This window comes from Oryctolagus cuniculus, chromosome 1 (assembly GCF_964237555.1).
Source record: "Oryctolagus cuniculus chromosome 1, mOryCun1.1, whole genome shotgun sequence".
Taxonomy (NCBI): domain Eukaryota; kingdom Metazoa; phylum Chordata; class Mammalia; order Lagomorpha; family Leporidae; genus Oryctolagus; species Oryctolagus cuniculus.
In genome coordinates this window covers 1,842,880-1,856,310 of record NC_091432.1, presented here as the reverse complement: position 1 = coordinate 1,856,310, position 13,431 = coordinate 1,842,880, and the positions used below count along the sequence as shown (strand labels likewise).

General features: G+C 62.1%; 1 long non-coding RNA gene across 1 annotated transcript; it reads right to left on the bottom strand.

Annotated features, from left to right (window-relative positions):
• Positions 1–2,376: 2,376 nt before the first annotated feature.
• On the bottom strand, positions 2,377–5,617 carry LOC138845913 (uncharacterized). The gene is made up of 2 exons (XR_011383238.1): positions 3,367–5,617; positions 2,377–3,300 (listed from the first exon to the last, which is right to left on the bottom strand). It is a non-coding gene; the product is annotated as an uncharacterized lncRNA (long non-coding RNA).
• Positions 5,618–13,431: the final 7,814 nt, after the last annotated feature.

Genomic DNA, 13,431 nt, shown 5'->3' with positions numbered 1-13,431 from the left:
TCCAGGGCTCTCACCGTGGACTTGCGGCTTCTCTTGTTCTCAGTGAGCGATGCCTCTCATCAACTCCATGGCCTCTCAGGGCCCCACCCTGAAGGCAGCCTCCCTGTGGTTCCCCCTGCACCCCGACACCCAAGCAGATCGAGGGGCTGGGGACAGATGGTGCCTGCCACACCCCCAGGATGGGACACTCTTGAGACAGAAGTCTCCTTGACCACTCAACAGGCCAGGTCTAGGGAACCCTCTTGGCCCAGTGGACCTGTGCTCTCTGATGCTGTCTCTTGAACACGAGCTGTCCCCAGGGTCCTTCAATAAACTCGCTCCCCACACTGCTGCTGTCACGCGCTGGTCTCATTGTCCTCTGAGTCCTGGAGTCCCCGAGCCTCTGTGCCTCCCCCTGCCCCCGAGGCTCCTGTCCTCCCTCACACCCCACTGCCCTCTCTTCCTCTCCCTCCTCTAACCAGCACCTGGGCACCCGCCACATAGCCAGCTGCTCCCCAGACCCGCTAGCAGGACCAGCACTGCACCTGCTACAAGGATCTGGCCCTGTGGAGAGTATAGAAATTGAGGCCAGCAAGGAGGGGGTTGGAAATTCAGTGAGTCAAAGGGTCAGCTGTGGCACAGCTGTTAAGACTGCACTGGGGGGCCGGTGCTGTGGTGCAGGGGATAAAAGCCCTGGCCTGAAGTGCCGGCTTCCCATATTGGCGCCTGTTCTTGTCCCGGCGGCTGCTTTTCTGATCTAGCTCTCTGCTATGGCGTGGGAAAGCAGTGGAGGATGACACAATCCTTGGGTCCCTGCACCCACGTGCAATACCCGGAAGAAGCTCCTGGCTCCTGGCTTCTGATCGGTGCAGCTCTGGCTGTTGCGGCCACCTGGGAGTGAACCAGCGGATGGAAGACCTCTCTCTCTGTTTCCACCTCTCTCAGTAACTCTGTCTTTCAATGAAATAAAATAAATCTTGAGACAAAAAAATCCTCACTGTGGACCCTGCACCCCGTGTCAGAGCCGTCCGAGTGCCAGCTCAGCTTCCAATCCGCTCCGGCCACTCTGCGTGGGTGACGGCGCAGCCCTGGGCTCCTGCCCCCACACGGAGGCTGGATTCATTGCTGCTTCCTGGTTAGGCCGGGCCCAGCCCTGGATGTGGGCAGGGAGTCAGCGGACGGCAGACGTCTGTCTGTCTGTGTGTCTGTCTGTGTGCCTTTCAGATGAATAAAGAGGCAGCAGGAACGAGAAAGTGCTGCGCCAGAAGCAAGCAGCAGAGGCAGAGGAGCTCCCAGGGCGCAGGAGGCCCCGCGGCACTGCCTGGGCAGGGAGAGTCCAGAGTCCCCGCCTGTGTGGCTGCGCAGCCTCCTGGGCGCCCGGCAGGGTCTGCACGGGAGGTCCTCGCCTGCTTCCCCTCCTGAGCTGCTGCCGAGGCCTGAGGGCCTGGAGGGTCCGTTCTGTGCTGTCCTCGAGGTCTCCCTCGGCCCCGGGGTCGCAGTTCAAGTAGCTGAAAGTCAAACAGAACACAGTGCATGGGTGCAGGACCGGGGGGTGTGGAGGGCACGGCCACGAGTTGCAGGAGCTTTGCTCAGGGACCCGCGCAGGGGAGTTGGAAGCTGCCCCTCCTCCGGCTGCCTTGGCCATGACCGCGGCGTGGTGGCGGGTGTCCCGGAAGTGCACGGCTGAGTCCTGCAGCCCGGGCGTCTCCAGCGGGGCAGCCGTGCCACCCTCCTCGGAGCTGCAGGGCAGAGCTGGTGCTTCGCCTCCGTCCACTGCGGTGGCCCCGCTCTGCACCGCCCTGGCCGAGGCCCTCCTGCGGCTCTGCCCGTGCCTCTGCCCCTTTTCAGGACTCCCGGGATGCCCTGTGCGGGTCCCCTGGACACCGTCCCCTCCTGCTGACGCGTGCGGGCGCCTTGCCCAGAACAAGCTCACGCATAGCTCAGCTAGGCCCGGCCCCGCGGCCGAGTCAGGACTGGGAGTGGGAGGTGCTCGGGGCCACCGCCAGCCCTCCCAGTGCTCACGGCTACACGGGCAGTCTTCACCCTGCAGCCTCGGTGGTGCCGTGATGAACCTGCCCACGTGGTCTACACGCTGCTCCCAGAATCCCTCACGCATGCACACAGGGTCTCTTCATGCCGTTTCCATGAAAGCGTTTTGTGTGCGTGGTGTGCACACCATGGGGCATGTGACGGTGTGTGCACTTGGGTGTGTATATGGTGTGTATGCCTGTGTGTGAAGGGTGCAGAGTGGGTGTGTGGTCATGTACGTGTGTGGAGTGGGTGTGGCGTGTGCACCGTGTGCATGTGTATGGTGCGCGCACTCTCGCATGTGGAGTGTGTGAGGATGTAACGTGGAGACTGTGTGTGAGCTCTGTGTGTCTCTGTACAGCGCATGTGCCAATACTGTGTGTCGTGTGTGCAGTGTGTGCTCCATGTGTGTGTGGCATGTGTGCTGTGTGATGTACTGTGTACTGACGGATGCACACAGGAAGTGCATAGCATGTGTTCAGTGTGCGTATGGTGTGTGTGTGCCGTGTGTGTACAGTGTATGATGTGTGTGCTGTGTGTATACAATGTGTGTACAGTGTGTGTATACTGTGTGTACTGTGTGTGTACAGTGTGTGTATACTGTGTGTACAGTGTGTGTATAATGTGATTGTAGTGTGTGTATAGTGTGTGTATATTGAGTGTACTCTGTGTATAGTGTGTGTATAATGTGTGTATACAGTGTGTGTATAATGTGTGTGTACTGTGTGCATACAGTGTGGGTATAATGTTGTGCGCCAGGTGTCTCCCCTATTTCCCTTGGTCCCATAGAGACCTGGAAAATCCTCCACCTTTTGTTCAATTTTGCTTTTTTAGAAAGATTTATTTTATTGATTTCAAAGACAGAGTTACAGAGAGAGGTAGAGGGAGGGAGTGAGGGCGAGAGAGAGAGAGCGAGAGAGAGATCTTCTATTGTCTGGTTCACTCCCCAGATGGCCGCAATGGCCGGTGGTGCGCCGAGCCAAAGCCAGGAGCCAGGAGCTTCCTACGGGTTCTCGCACACAGGTGCAGGGGCCCCAGGATTGGGCATCTTCCACTGCTTTCCCACAGCACAAAGGGAGCTGGATTCGAAGAGGAGCAGCCAGTGGTCGAAACGGTGCCTATCTGGGATGCCGGCGCTTCAGACCAGGGCTTTAACCCACTGCGCCACAAGCCCCGCCCCACCTGATTTTATATTTTCTCAGTGCCGTCGGCTGATGATCTAATGGCTGCAAAGGGATCCATGACGCTGGGCCGTGTCACCTCCACCCACACGGAGCTCCAGGGCCGTGTCACCTCCACCCACACGGAGCTCCAGGGCCGTGTCACCTCCTCCCACACGGAGCTCCAGGGCCGTCTCACCTCCACCCACACGGAGCTCCCAGGCAGCTTTCTCAACCCTTAGCGCATCTCTCCCTTGTGTGGTTACCAGCATCTCCCGGGACCACGAGCACACGGTGCCCACGTCCCTGCATCACGTCCTGCTCCTCACCCTCACGACACTCCCCTGCTCGAAGCTCGCAGGCCTCCGGGCTGCATCTGGCACCTCCCTCTGCTCAGCCCAAGCCCCGGGCTCAGCACCCAGGAGCGTCTCTGTTCCCAGGAGGAGCCGCTGCCCGCTCCCTGCCTCTCCAGCACCGCCCCCGCCCTGGCCCTGCTCCTGTGTCGCTCTGTGACCTGGGTGTGCAGGATGCCCCAGGCCTGAGATCCCCGAGGCAGAGAGTGTGGGTCCAGGCGACCCAGCCCCCACCAGCTGGCCGGGTGACAGGAGCCCAGGTGCTGGTGCAGGCGCTGACGGGCAGAGGAGGCACTGGGGTGAGCGAGGACAGGAGCCTTGGGGGCAGGGGGAGGCACAGAGGCTCGGGGACTCCAGGACTCAGACGACAATGAGACCAGCGCGAGACAGCAGCAGTGTGGGGAGCGAGTTTCCTGAAGGACTGCGGGGTGCAGCTCGCGTTCCACAGACGGAGTGAGAGAGCACAGAGATACCGGGACATGGGCCCCCATCCCCGCGGGCTTCTTAATGAACTCCCAGTATCCTGAGCCCGTGTGGGTTCTTGCCTAATGTCCACAGAAGAATTCTGAGCGCCAGCAGAAACGAACACGGCACGTGGCAGGTGTTTCAGCTTTTATTCCGTGGAGAAATGCACAGGAGAGGGAGGGCCCTGCTCAGAGGGGGGAATTCTGGATTCACCGGGCACCAGGAGCCTCGTGGAGGAGCGCAGGCCAGGAAGCGTGGGCGGGTGGGCCGAATGCCCGGCACCCGGGAGGCCCAGGGCAGCCAGCGCCTGCAATGGCAAAGGAGAAAAAAAAAAAGCTGGGTCCACCATGTTCCAGGCCTTTATACTTTAATCCACTTCCAGAGGGAGTGGTTCATTAGCCTGATGGGCAGGTGGGCACACAGGTTGTCAGGTCAGGGCCTGGGGTCACACAGTAGGGTGAAGGCCTGGTCTTCCAGCTCACAAACCTCATCAATTCTATCCCATATGGCTGCCTACAACAACAGGCCTCAGGATTGGTCACGGGGTGCACTACACCTGGCCTGTTCCTGAGGCCAAGGAAGCTTATATCTACAGGAGCACCCTTAGCTGGGTGGTGGGGGAGGCACCGTCTGCACCTGCCCAGGACTTCCCTGGGTGTCGGGGTGCAGGGGGAACCACAGGGAGGCTGCCTGCAGGGTGGGGCCCTGGGAGGCCATGGAGTTGATGAGAGGCATCGATCACTGGTAACAGGAGAAGCCGCGAGTCCACGGTGAGAGCCCTGGACGCCCCTCGGTCAGGAGACTCTGCTGCCCTCAGCTGGGGCCTGAAGACCCGGGGGGAGGGGCTCAGGGGTGGGGACGCAGCTCCTGTCAGTGTGGGGAGTGAGGTCACAGGGCTGATCTGAGCTCAGTGCCAGCTCCTCCCATCTGCACTGGAGCCACGGGGCTCCGACCATGGCACTGGGGGCAGCAGGGCTGGCGGCAGCCGGACTAGGAGCAGCCACAGCTGGAGCAGGAGCAGGCGGGCACACAGCAGCACACGGGCTTACAGCAGCACACGGGCTTGCAGCAGCACACGGGCACACAGCAGCTGGAGCCACAGCTGCCCTGGCTGCCCCCACAGGAGCCACAGCTGGCCTGGCTGCCCCCACAGGAGCCACAGCCCCCACAGGAGCCACAGCTGGAGGAGCAGGCGGGCACACAGCAGCACACGGGCTTGCAGCAGCACACGGGCACACAGCAGCTGGACTGGGAGCAGCAGGGTTTGCAGCAGCTGGACTGGCCACAGCTGGACTGAGAGCAGCAGGGTTTGCAGCAGCTGGACTTGCAGCAGCTGGACTGGGAGCAGCAGGGTTTGCAACAGCTGGACTGGCAGCAGCTGGACTGGGAGCAGCAGGGCTTGCAACAGCTGGACTGGCCGCAGGCACTGGAGCCACAGCTGGAGGAGCAGGCGGGCACACAGCAGCACACGGGCTTGCAGCAGCACACGGGCACACAGCAGCTGGAGCCGCAGCCCCCACAGCTGGAGCCGCAGCCCCCGGAACAGCCAGAGCAGCCCATGGTTCTGGAGGTGGAGGGGAGTGGTCGCAGGAGCAGGTGCAGAGGGAGGTGTCTGTGTGGTGCCTCCCCCTGCTGGGCCCTTTATATGCCTGCCCCTTGCTCCTGAGAGGCACAGGCCACCTTCCTGGTGTCTATTTTTGTATGTTCCCCAGGGAATTGCGTGTCATTTAAAATAACAAAAACACTGCGTTACCTTGTGTCATTTTTCCTATTAAACATTGTTTCCCTCCCTAAGGGTCATGGTGCAGCCCCTCCCAGCTGTGGGGTCCTGGTGAGTGCACAGCCCCTAGGTTTTACTTTTTTTTTTTTTTTAAAGGATTCCTTTATTTGAAAGAGAGAGTGGAGGGAGGGAGAGAGACCCATCAATCTTCCACCTGCTCGTTCACTCCCCAGGTGGCCTCAACACCAGGCCTAGGCCAGGCAAATGCAGGACTCAGAACTCCCTCAGGGTTTGCCGTGTGGGAGGCAGGGCCCCAAGGCTGCTTCCCAGGGCCATGAGCAGGGAGTGGGTGGGGCGGGGTGGGGCTCTGTCTCTGGCACTCTGACCTGGACCAGGAGTCCCGGGTGGCCTCTCTGCACCCTGCGCCTCAGGCTGGCCCCTCCCCGGGTGTACGTGAATTCTGAGCGCTCAGCGTCTCTCAGGCTAAAGTTCCAGTGAGGTGACCAGGGCGACGTCCCTGTGTTGTGGACGCTGGGTCAGAGAGGACCCTGGGCTGGCGGGGGATGGGGACGGCCTGTGAGGTGGGGGCTGGCCAAGGGGGAATGGGGCTGGCTGAGGGAGGGTGGGGAAGGCTGGAGGGGATGGGGTCGGCCCATGGGTGGGGGCGGCCTGAGGGTCCCAGGATTCCTTTGCCCCGAGGCTGGGCTTGGTGATGGCCTCAAGACCCTGTGAATTTAAAATAAGACTGGGAGACTGAAGCTTCAGCAGGGGGAGAGACCCAGCCGTGGGGAGGAGGGCAGCGCTGGGCCGGGAGACGGGGGAGGGCGGGGGAGGCTCAGCCCCGCTGGTCCTCCTGAGACCCGGGCCGAAGGGGAGGCGGCAGGGGAGGGTGAGATCGCTCGGGCCGGGCTCCTGGTGGTCACCTCCGTGTTCCACGCCACCGGCCAGCAGCAAACAGCAAGGAAAACACAGACCCAGGCCCCGTGAGCCAGGGCGCACTGGGTCACATCACAGAGTTGTGTGTCCACGAGAGAACCCTAGAAGCTTCCAGAGAGAAAGGCAGAGGCCGTGCGCAAGAACAGCCGTGCGCGGGCATCGGCTTGCTCGGGGTCGGCGGTGCCAACAGCCGGAAGAAAGCAGAAGGATCATCCGGTCTGGGAAACCCGCCCAGCGCAGAGCCACGGCCCAGGGGAGGGTCTTCAGGTTCCGTGGGCACTGAGATGCTCTACTCTACCCGATGTCTAAAGGGGGCACCCGCCGGCCCCTCCCTCAGGAAGTCACTAAGGATGCGTTCCCCACAGACAAGGGATCCGCAAAACACAGCAGGGCGACCCGCTGACCGCCGTGGATGTGGACAGGGCTCTGTGGATCTGGCGGGGGGCAACTGGAGGAGTGGGCGGAGGACCCACAGGGAGCTCTCCAAGGGAGAAGCGGGTGAGGGGCACCTGCCCGAGCGGGGAATGACACTGGGGCCGGCTACGAGGTGGGTCAGGAGGAGCTCCAGCGACTGTGCTGGGGGGTGAGCGGTTGGGGGTTGGCAGGCGGGATAAGCAAACCCAGGGCCTCCCCTGGTGATGCCCGGATCCCAGAGGGGGCGAGGGCAGAGAGCCATCTCTCTCCACACGATGGCTGATAGAAGGGGAGAGCTGAGAGGGACTCGCGGCTGTGCCGCTGAAGTACAGGCAGGGCAGGGCAGGGCTGGGGTGGGGGCGGCAGCGGTGGCGGCTTGGGCCAGCGCGTTCTGCGGCTGTGCTCACTGACTGTTCCTGGCAGGACGCAGGTGCAGGGGAGGGGGAGCAGGGAGCCAGGGAACATGGCAGAGGGCCTGCAGGGGGCTAGGATTGGGGAGCTGGGTCCACGAGACACCCCAACACCTCCCAGACTCACAAGAATGTCCCCATAGCAGCCGAGCACAGAGCAGACAGACAGGCAGGCAGACGGAGAGAACACTCGGGAGTTAGCACCGAGCCGGCCCTGGCTGAACAGCAGCCGACGCTGCACCTGTCCAGGGAGCAGAGACCACAGCAGAGGGGCAATCATGCTACAGGCATAGCCTCTATTTTTCAGTAGAGGACACACAGAACGTGCCAAGAACGTGACGTAAACACACACGAGGAAGTGGCAGATGCCAGGGCCAGGTGCCGGCTGGGAAATAAAAGCTCTGGGAAAGCAGCCTCCACAGACCCCTCCCTCCTCACCTGCTCCTCCGACCACTCCTCCTCCACCTGCACTCACCTCCAGAACCATGGGCTGCTCTGGCTGTTCCGGGGGCTGCGGCTCCAGCTGTGGGGGCTGCGGCTCCAGCTGCTGTGTGCCCGTGTGCTGCTGCAAGCCCGTGTGCTGCTTGTGCCCGCCTGCTCCTCCAGCTGTGGCTCCAGTGCCTGCTGCCAGTCCAGCTGTTGCAAACCCTGCTGCTGCCAGTCCAGCTGTTGCCAGTCCAGCTGCTGCAAACCCTGCTGCTCCCAGTCCAGCTGTTGCAAACCCTGCTGTTGCCAGTCCAGCTGTTGCAAACCCTGCTGCTCCCAGTCCAGCTGCTGTGTGCCCGTGTGCTGCTGCAAGCCCGTGTGCTGCTGTGTGCCCGCCTGCTCCTCCAGCTGTGGCTCCTGTGGGGGCTGTGGCTCCTGTGGGGGCAGCCAGGGCAGCTGTGGCTCCTGTGGGGGCAGCCAGGGCAGCTGTGGCTCCAGCTGCTGTGTGCCCGTGTGCTGCTGCAAGCCCGTGTGCTGCTGTGTGCCCGCCTGCTCCTGCTCCAGCTGTGGCTGCTCCTAGTCCGGCTTCTGCCAGCCCTGCTGCCCCCAGTGCCGTGGTCGGAGCCCCGTGGCTCCAGTGCAGGTGTAAGGAGCTGGCAATGAGCTCAGATCAGCCCTACGACATCACTCCCCACACAGTGACAGGAGCTGCGTCCCCACCCCTGATCCCCTCCCTCGGGTCTTCAGGCCCCAGCTGAGGGCAGCAGAGTCTCCCGACCGAGGTGCGTCCAGGGCTCTCACCGTGGTCTCGCGGCCTCTTCCTGTTCTCAGTGAGCGATGCCTCTCATCAACTCCATGGCCTCTCAGGGCCCCACCCTGAAGGCAGCCTCCCTGTGGTTCCCCATGTACCCCGACACCAGGGAAGTCCTTGGCCTGTGGCAGTCAGTGCTGCCCCAGCCTGGGATACTTCTGTAGCCTGAAGTCACCTTGGAACAGGAACAGGCCAGGTCTAGGGCTGCCCCTTGCCCAGTAGGGACCTGTGCTCTCTGATGCTGTCTGTTGAACACGAGCTGTCCCCCAGGGTCCTTCAATAAACTCGCTCCCCACACTGCTGCTGTCTCGCGCTGGTCTCATTGTCCTCTGAGTCCTGGAGTCCCCGAGCCTCTGTGCCTCCCCCTGCCCCCGAGGCTCCTGTCCTCCCTCACCCCAGTGCCTCCTGTGCCCGTCAGCGCCTGCACCAGCACCTGGACTCCTGCCACACGGCCAGCTGTTGGGGGCTAGGCCAGCTGGACCCACACTCTCTGCCTCGGGGATCTCAGGCCTGGGGGATCCTGCACACCCAGGTCACAGAGGGACACTGGAGCAGGGCCAGGGCGGGGGCGGGGCTGGAGAGGCAGGGAGCAGGCAGTGGCTCCTCCTGGGAACAGAGACGCTCCCTGGGTGCTGAGCCCGGGGCTTGGGCTGAGCAGAGGGAGGTGCCAGATGCAGCCCGGAGGCCTGCGAGCTTCGAGCAGGGGAGTGTCGTGAGGGTGAGGAGCAGGATGTGATGCAGGGACGTGGGCACCGTGTGGTCGTGGCCACGGGAGATGCTGGGCACCTCACAAGGGAGAGATGCGCTAAGGGTTGAGAAAGCTGCCTGGGAGCTCCGTGTGGGTGGAGGTGAGACGGCCCTGGAGCTCCGTGTGGGTGCAGGTGACACGGCCCTGCACCACGGAGGCCTTGGGTAGGCCATCAGCCTTGGGTAGATCATCAGCCGACGGCACTGAGAACATGTAACAGCAGGTTGGGGCCAGCTTTGGGGCACAGTGGGTTAAAGCCCTGGTCTGAAGCGCCAGCATCTGATATGGCACCGGTTCCCTTCTCCTCTTCCAATCCAGCTCCCTTCCGATGGCCTGGGAAACAGTGTGAAATGGCCGAAGTCCTTGGGCCCCTGCACCTGCATTGGAGACCTGGAAAATCTTCTGGTTGCTGGCTTCGGATTGGCACAGTTTTGGCCATTGTGGCCATCTGGGGAGTGAACCAGTGGATGGAAGACTTCTTTCTCTTTCTCTCTCTCTCTCTCTCTCTCTCTCTCTCTGTACCTTTCTCTGTAACTCTGTCTTTCAAAAATTAAAATAAATATTTAAAAAAGGGAAAAATAGCATAAGGTGGAGGATTTTCCAGTTCTCTATGGGAACAAGGGAAATAGGGGAGACACCTGGTGCACAACATTATACCCACACTGTATACACACAGCACACACACGTCATACACACACTATACACACAAGGCACACACACATCATACACACACTGTACACACGCTATGCCCTTCCTGTGTGCATCCGTCAGTACACAGTACATCACACAGCATACATGCCACACACACATGGAGCACACACTGCACACACGACACACAGTATTGGCACATGCGCTGTACAGAGACACACAGAGCTCACACACACTCTCCACGTTACATCCTCACACACTCCACATGCGAGAGTGCGCACACCATACACATGCACACGGTGCACACGCCACACCCACTCCACACACGTACATGACCACACACCCACTCTGCACCTTCACACACAGGCATACACACCATGTACACAGCCAAGTGCACACACCGTCACATACTCCATCAGGTGCACACCACGCACACAAAATGCTTTCATGGAAACGTCATGAAGAGACCCTGTGTGTATGCGTGAGGGATTCTGGGAGCAGCGAGCAGACCACGTGGGCAGGTGCATCACAGCGCCACCGAGGCTTCGGGGCTAAGACTGCCCGTGTAGCCGTGGGCGCTGGGAGGGCTGGCGGTGGCCCCGAGCACTGCCCATTCCCAGTCCTGACTGGGCCCCAGGGCCGGGCCAGGCTGAGCCCTGTGTGTGAGCTTGTTCTGGGCAAGGCGCCCGCCCACAGCAGCGGGAGGGGAGAGGTGGCCAGGGGACCCGCACAGGGCATCCCGGGAGTCCTGAGAAGAGGCAGAGGCACGGGCAGAGCCGCAGGAGGGCCTCGGCCAGGGCGCTGCAGAGCGGGGCCACCGCAGTGGACGGAGGCGAAGCACCAGCTCTGCCCTGCAGCTCCGAGGAGGGCGGCGCGGCTGCCCCGGCTGGAGATGCCCGGGCTGCAGGACTCAGCCGTGCACTTCCGGGACACCCGCCACCACGCCGCGGTCATGGCCAAGGCAGCCGGAGGAGGGGCAGCCCCCAACTCCCCTGCGTGGGTCCCTGAGCAAAGCTCCTGCAACTCGTGGCCGTGGCCTCGCACGGAGGCAGATGACGAGGCTGGAGGCCTGGGAGGTCTTTACAGAAAAAGCCCACGTGGCCTCAAGGCAGGGTCAGTGCAGACGTGGACACGAAAGGCTTGGCCAGGAGACTGGGACAGAAAGGCCGTTATTAGAGCCCGGGTACCCCGGTCAGACCATCAGGGCACCCCCGTGGCTTGGACAGGAGGACCAGAGACAGGATGGCCTGGGAGACGCTACAGGCAGGACCCGGCCCAGACCCACATCCGTGGCCGCCAGCTTCAGGGCAGGAGGGAGAGATGGCGCCGAGCTGGGCCCAGGGCCTCTGAGGCCCCCGGGTGTGGCTGCGGTAGCGCCCGGCTGCGTGGAGCCCTCGGGGCCTGGCTGCCCCCTGGCTCCCCGAGCTCTCCCCAGGGAGGACGCCCTTGCGCCCTCCCACCGTGTGCTGGCACGCAGGAACTCAGCTTCTGGTTCCAGACTCACGGGGGAGGGACAGCTCCAGGTGGTGTCGTCCAGAGTCTCACCTGGGCGAGGGCAGAGGATTTAGACCACGGCCTGGGGCAGGTGCAGGGTGAGGTCAGAGTCGGGGACGCCATGGCTGACAGGGGACGGTGCTGGGGGTGGGGTGAGGGTTTTGCCTGTGGGACAGAAGTGGGCGTTCCGGGGGTGGGAGCAGCCCAGGTGACCCCGCCAGAACCCGGGTCCACGTGGAACCCCCAGTGTCTGTGAACAATGCTGTAGTGCAAAGGAGAGATTGCTAACTTACACTGAGAGAATCTTAAGAAACACAGTGATATAGTTTTTTTTAAATAAATGATGTATTTATTGTGAAAGTCAGAGTTACAGAGAGAGGCTCCGAGAGAGAGATCTGCCTTCTGCCGGTTCAATCCCCAGATGGCCCCAGTGCACAGGGCTGGGCCAGGCAGAAGGCAGGGCCTGGACCCTCATCGGGGCCTGCTGTGTGGCCGATGGGGCCAATGGACTTGGGCATCTTCCAGTGTGATTCCCAGGCACATGAGCAGGGAGCTGGACAGGAACTGAGCAGCCTGGACTGGAACCATCGCCACGTGGGTGCCAGCCTTGTGGGTGGTGGCAGTGTCCCCTAAGCCACAGGCCGGTCCCAGGTTTAAAGGTTGAGATGTGGTTACCTGGGTAACCTGGTGGCCGTCATGTCACTCAGTGTCCTTCTCAGAGAGTTGAGGACACCTCACGCAGGAGAGGAGGAGGCAGGGTGAGCAGGGAACAGGGCTGGCAATGGTGTGACAGGCGTGGTCCCCGATCCGGTGAGCAGGCCTTCTGCCCCCTGACCGCAGGCCTGTCCCCTCCTGCACGGGGAGATGACACATGTCTCTCAGCAGAGCCACCCGGGGTCAGGATGTGGTACAGACCCGGCACACAGCAGGAGATCCTGGGTCCAGACCAGGCGCTGGCCTGGGTGACAGCACCCGGCGGGTGCTCCTAGTCTGACAGCGCTTGTCCCCCTGTGCTCCTGTGGCTGCCGGGACCCCAGGCTGTGTGAGGATGGATAGAGCACCCCTGGACCCCGGTGCTGCACCCATGAACTGTGTTCTGTTTGACTTTCAGCTATTTGAACTGAGACCCCGGGGCCGAGGGAGACCTCGAGGACAGCACGGAACGGACCCTCCAGGCCCTCAGGCCTCGGCAGCAGCTCAGGAGGGGAAGCAGGCGAGGACCCTCCCGTGCAGACCCTGCCGGGCGCCCAGGAGGCTGCACAGCCACACAGGCGGGGACTCTGGACTCTCCCTGCCCAGGCAGTGCCGCGGGGCCTCCTGCGCCCTGGGAGCTCCTCTGCCTCTGCTGCTTGCTTCTGGCGCAGCACTTTCTCGTTCCTGCTGCCTCTTTATTCATCTGAAAGGCACACAGACAGACACACAGACAGACAGACGTCTGCCGTCCGCTGACTCCCTGCCCACATCCAGGGCTGGGCCCCGCCTAACCAGGAAGCAGCAATGAATCCAGCCTCCGTGTGGGGGCAGGAGCCCAGGGCTGCGCCGTCACCCACGCAGAGTGGCCGGAGCTGATTGGAAGCTGAGCTGGGACTCGGACGGCTCTGACACGGGGTGCAGGGTCCACAGTGAGGATTTTTTTGTCTCAAGATTTATTTTATTTCATTCAAAGACAGAGTTAGAGAGAAGATGGAGACAGAGAGAGAGGTCTTCCATCCGCTGGTTCACTCCCAGATGGCTACAACAAGCAGAGCTGTGCCAATCAGAAGCCAGGAGCCAGGAGCTTCTTCCGGTATTGCACGTGGGTGCAGGGGCCCAAGGACTTGGGTCATCCTCCATTGCTTT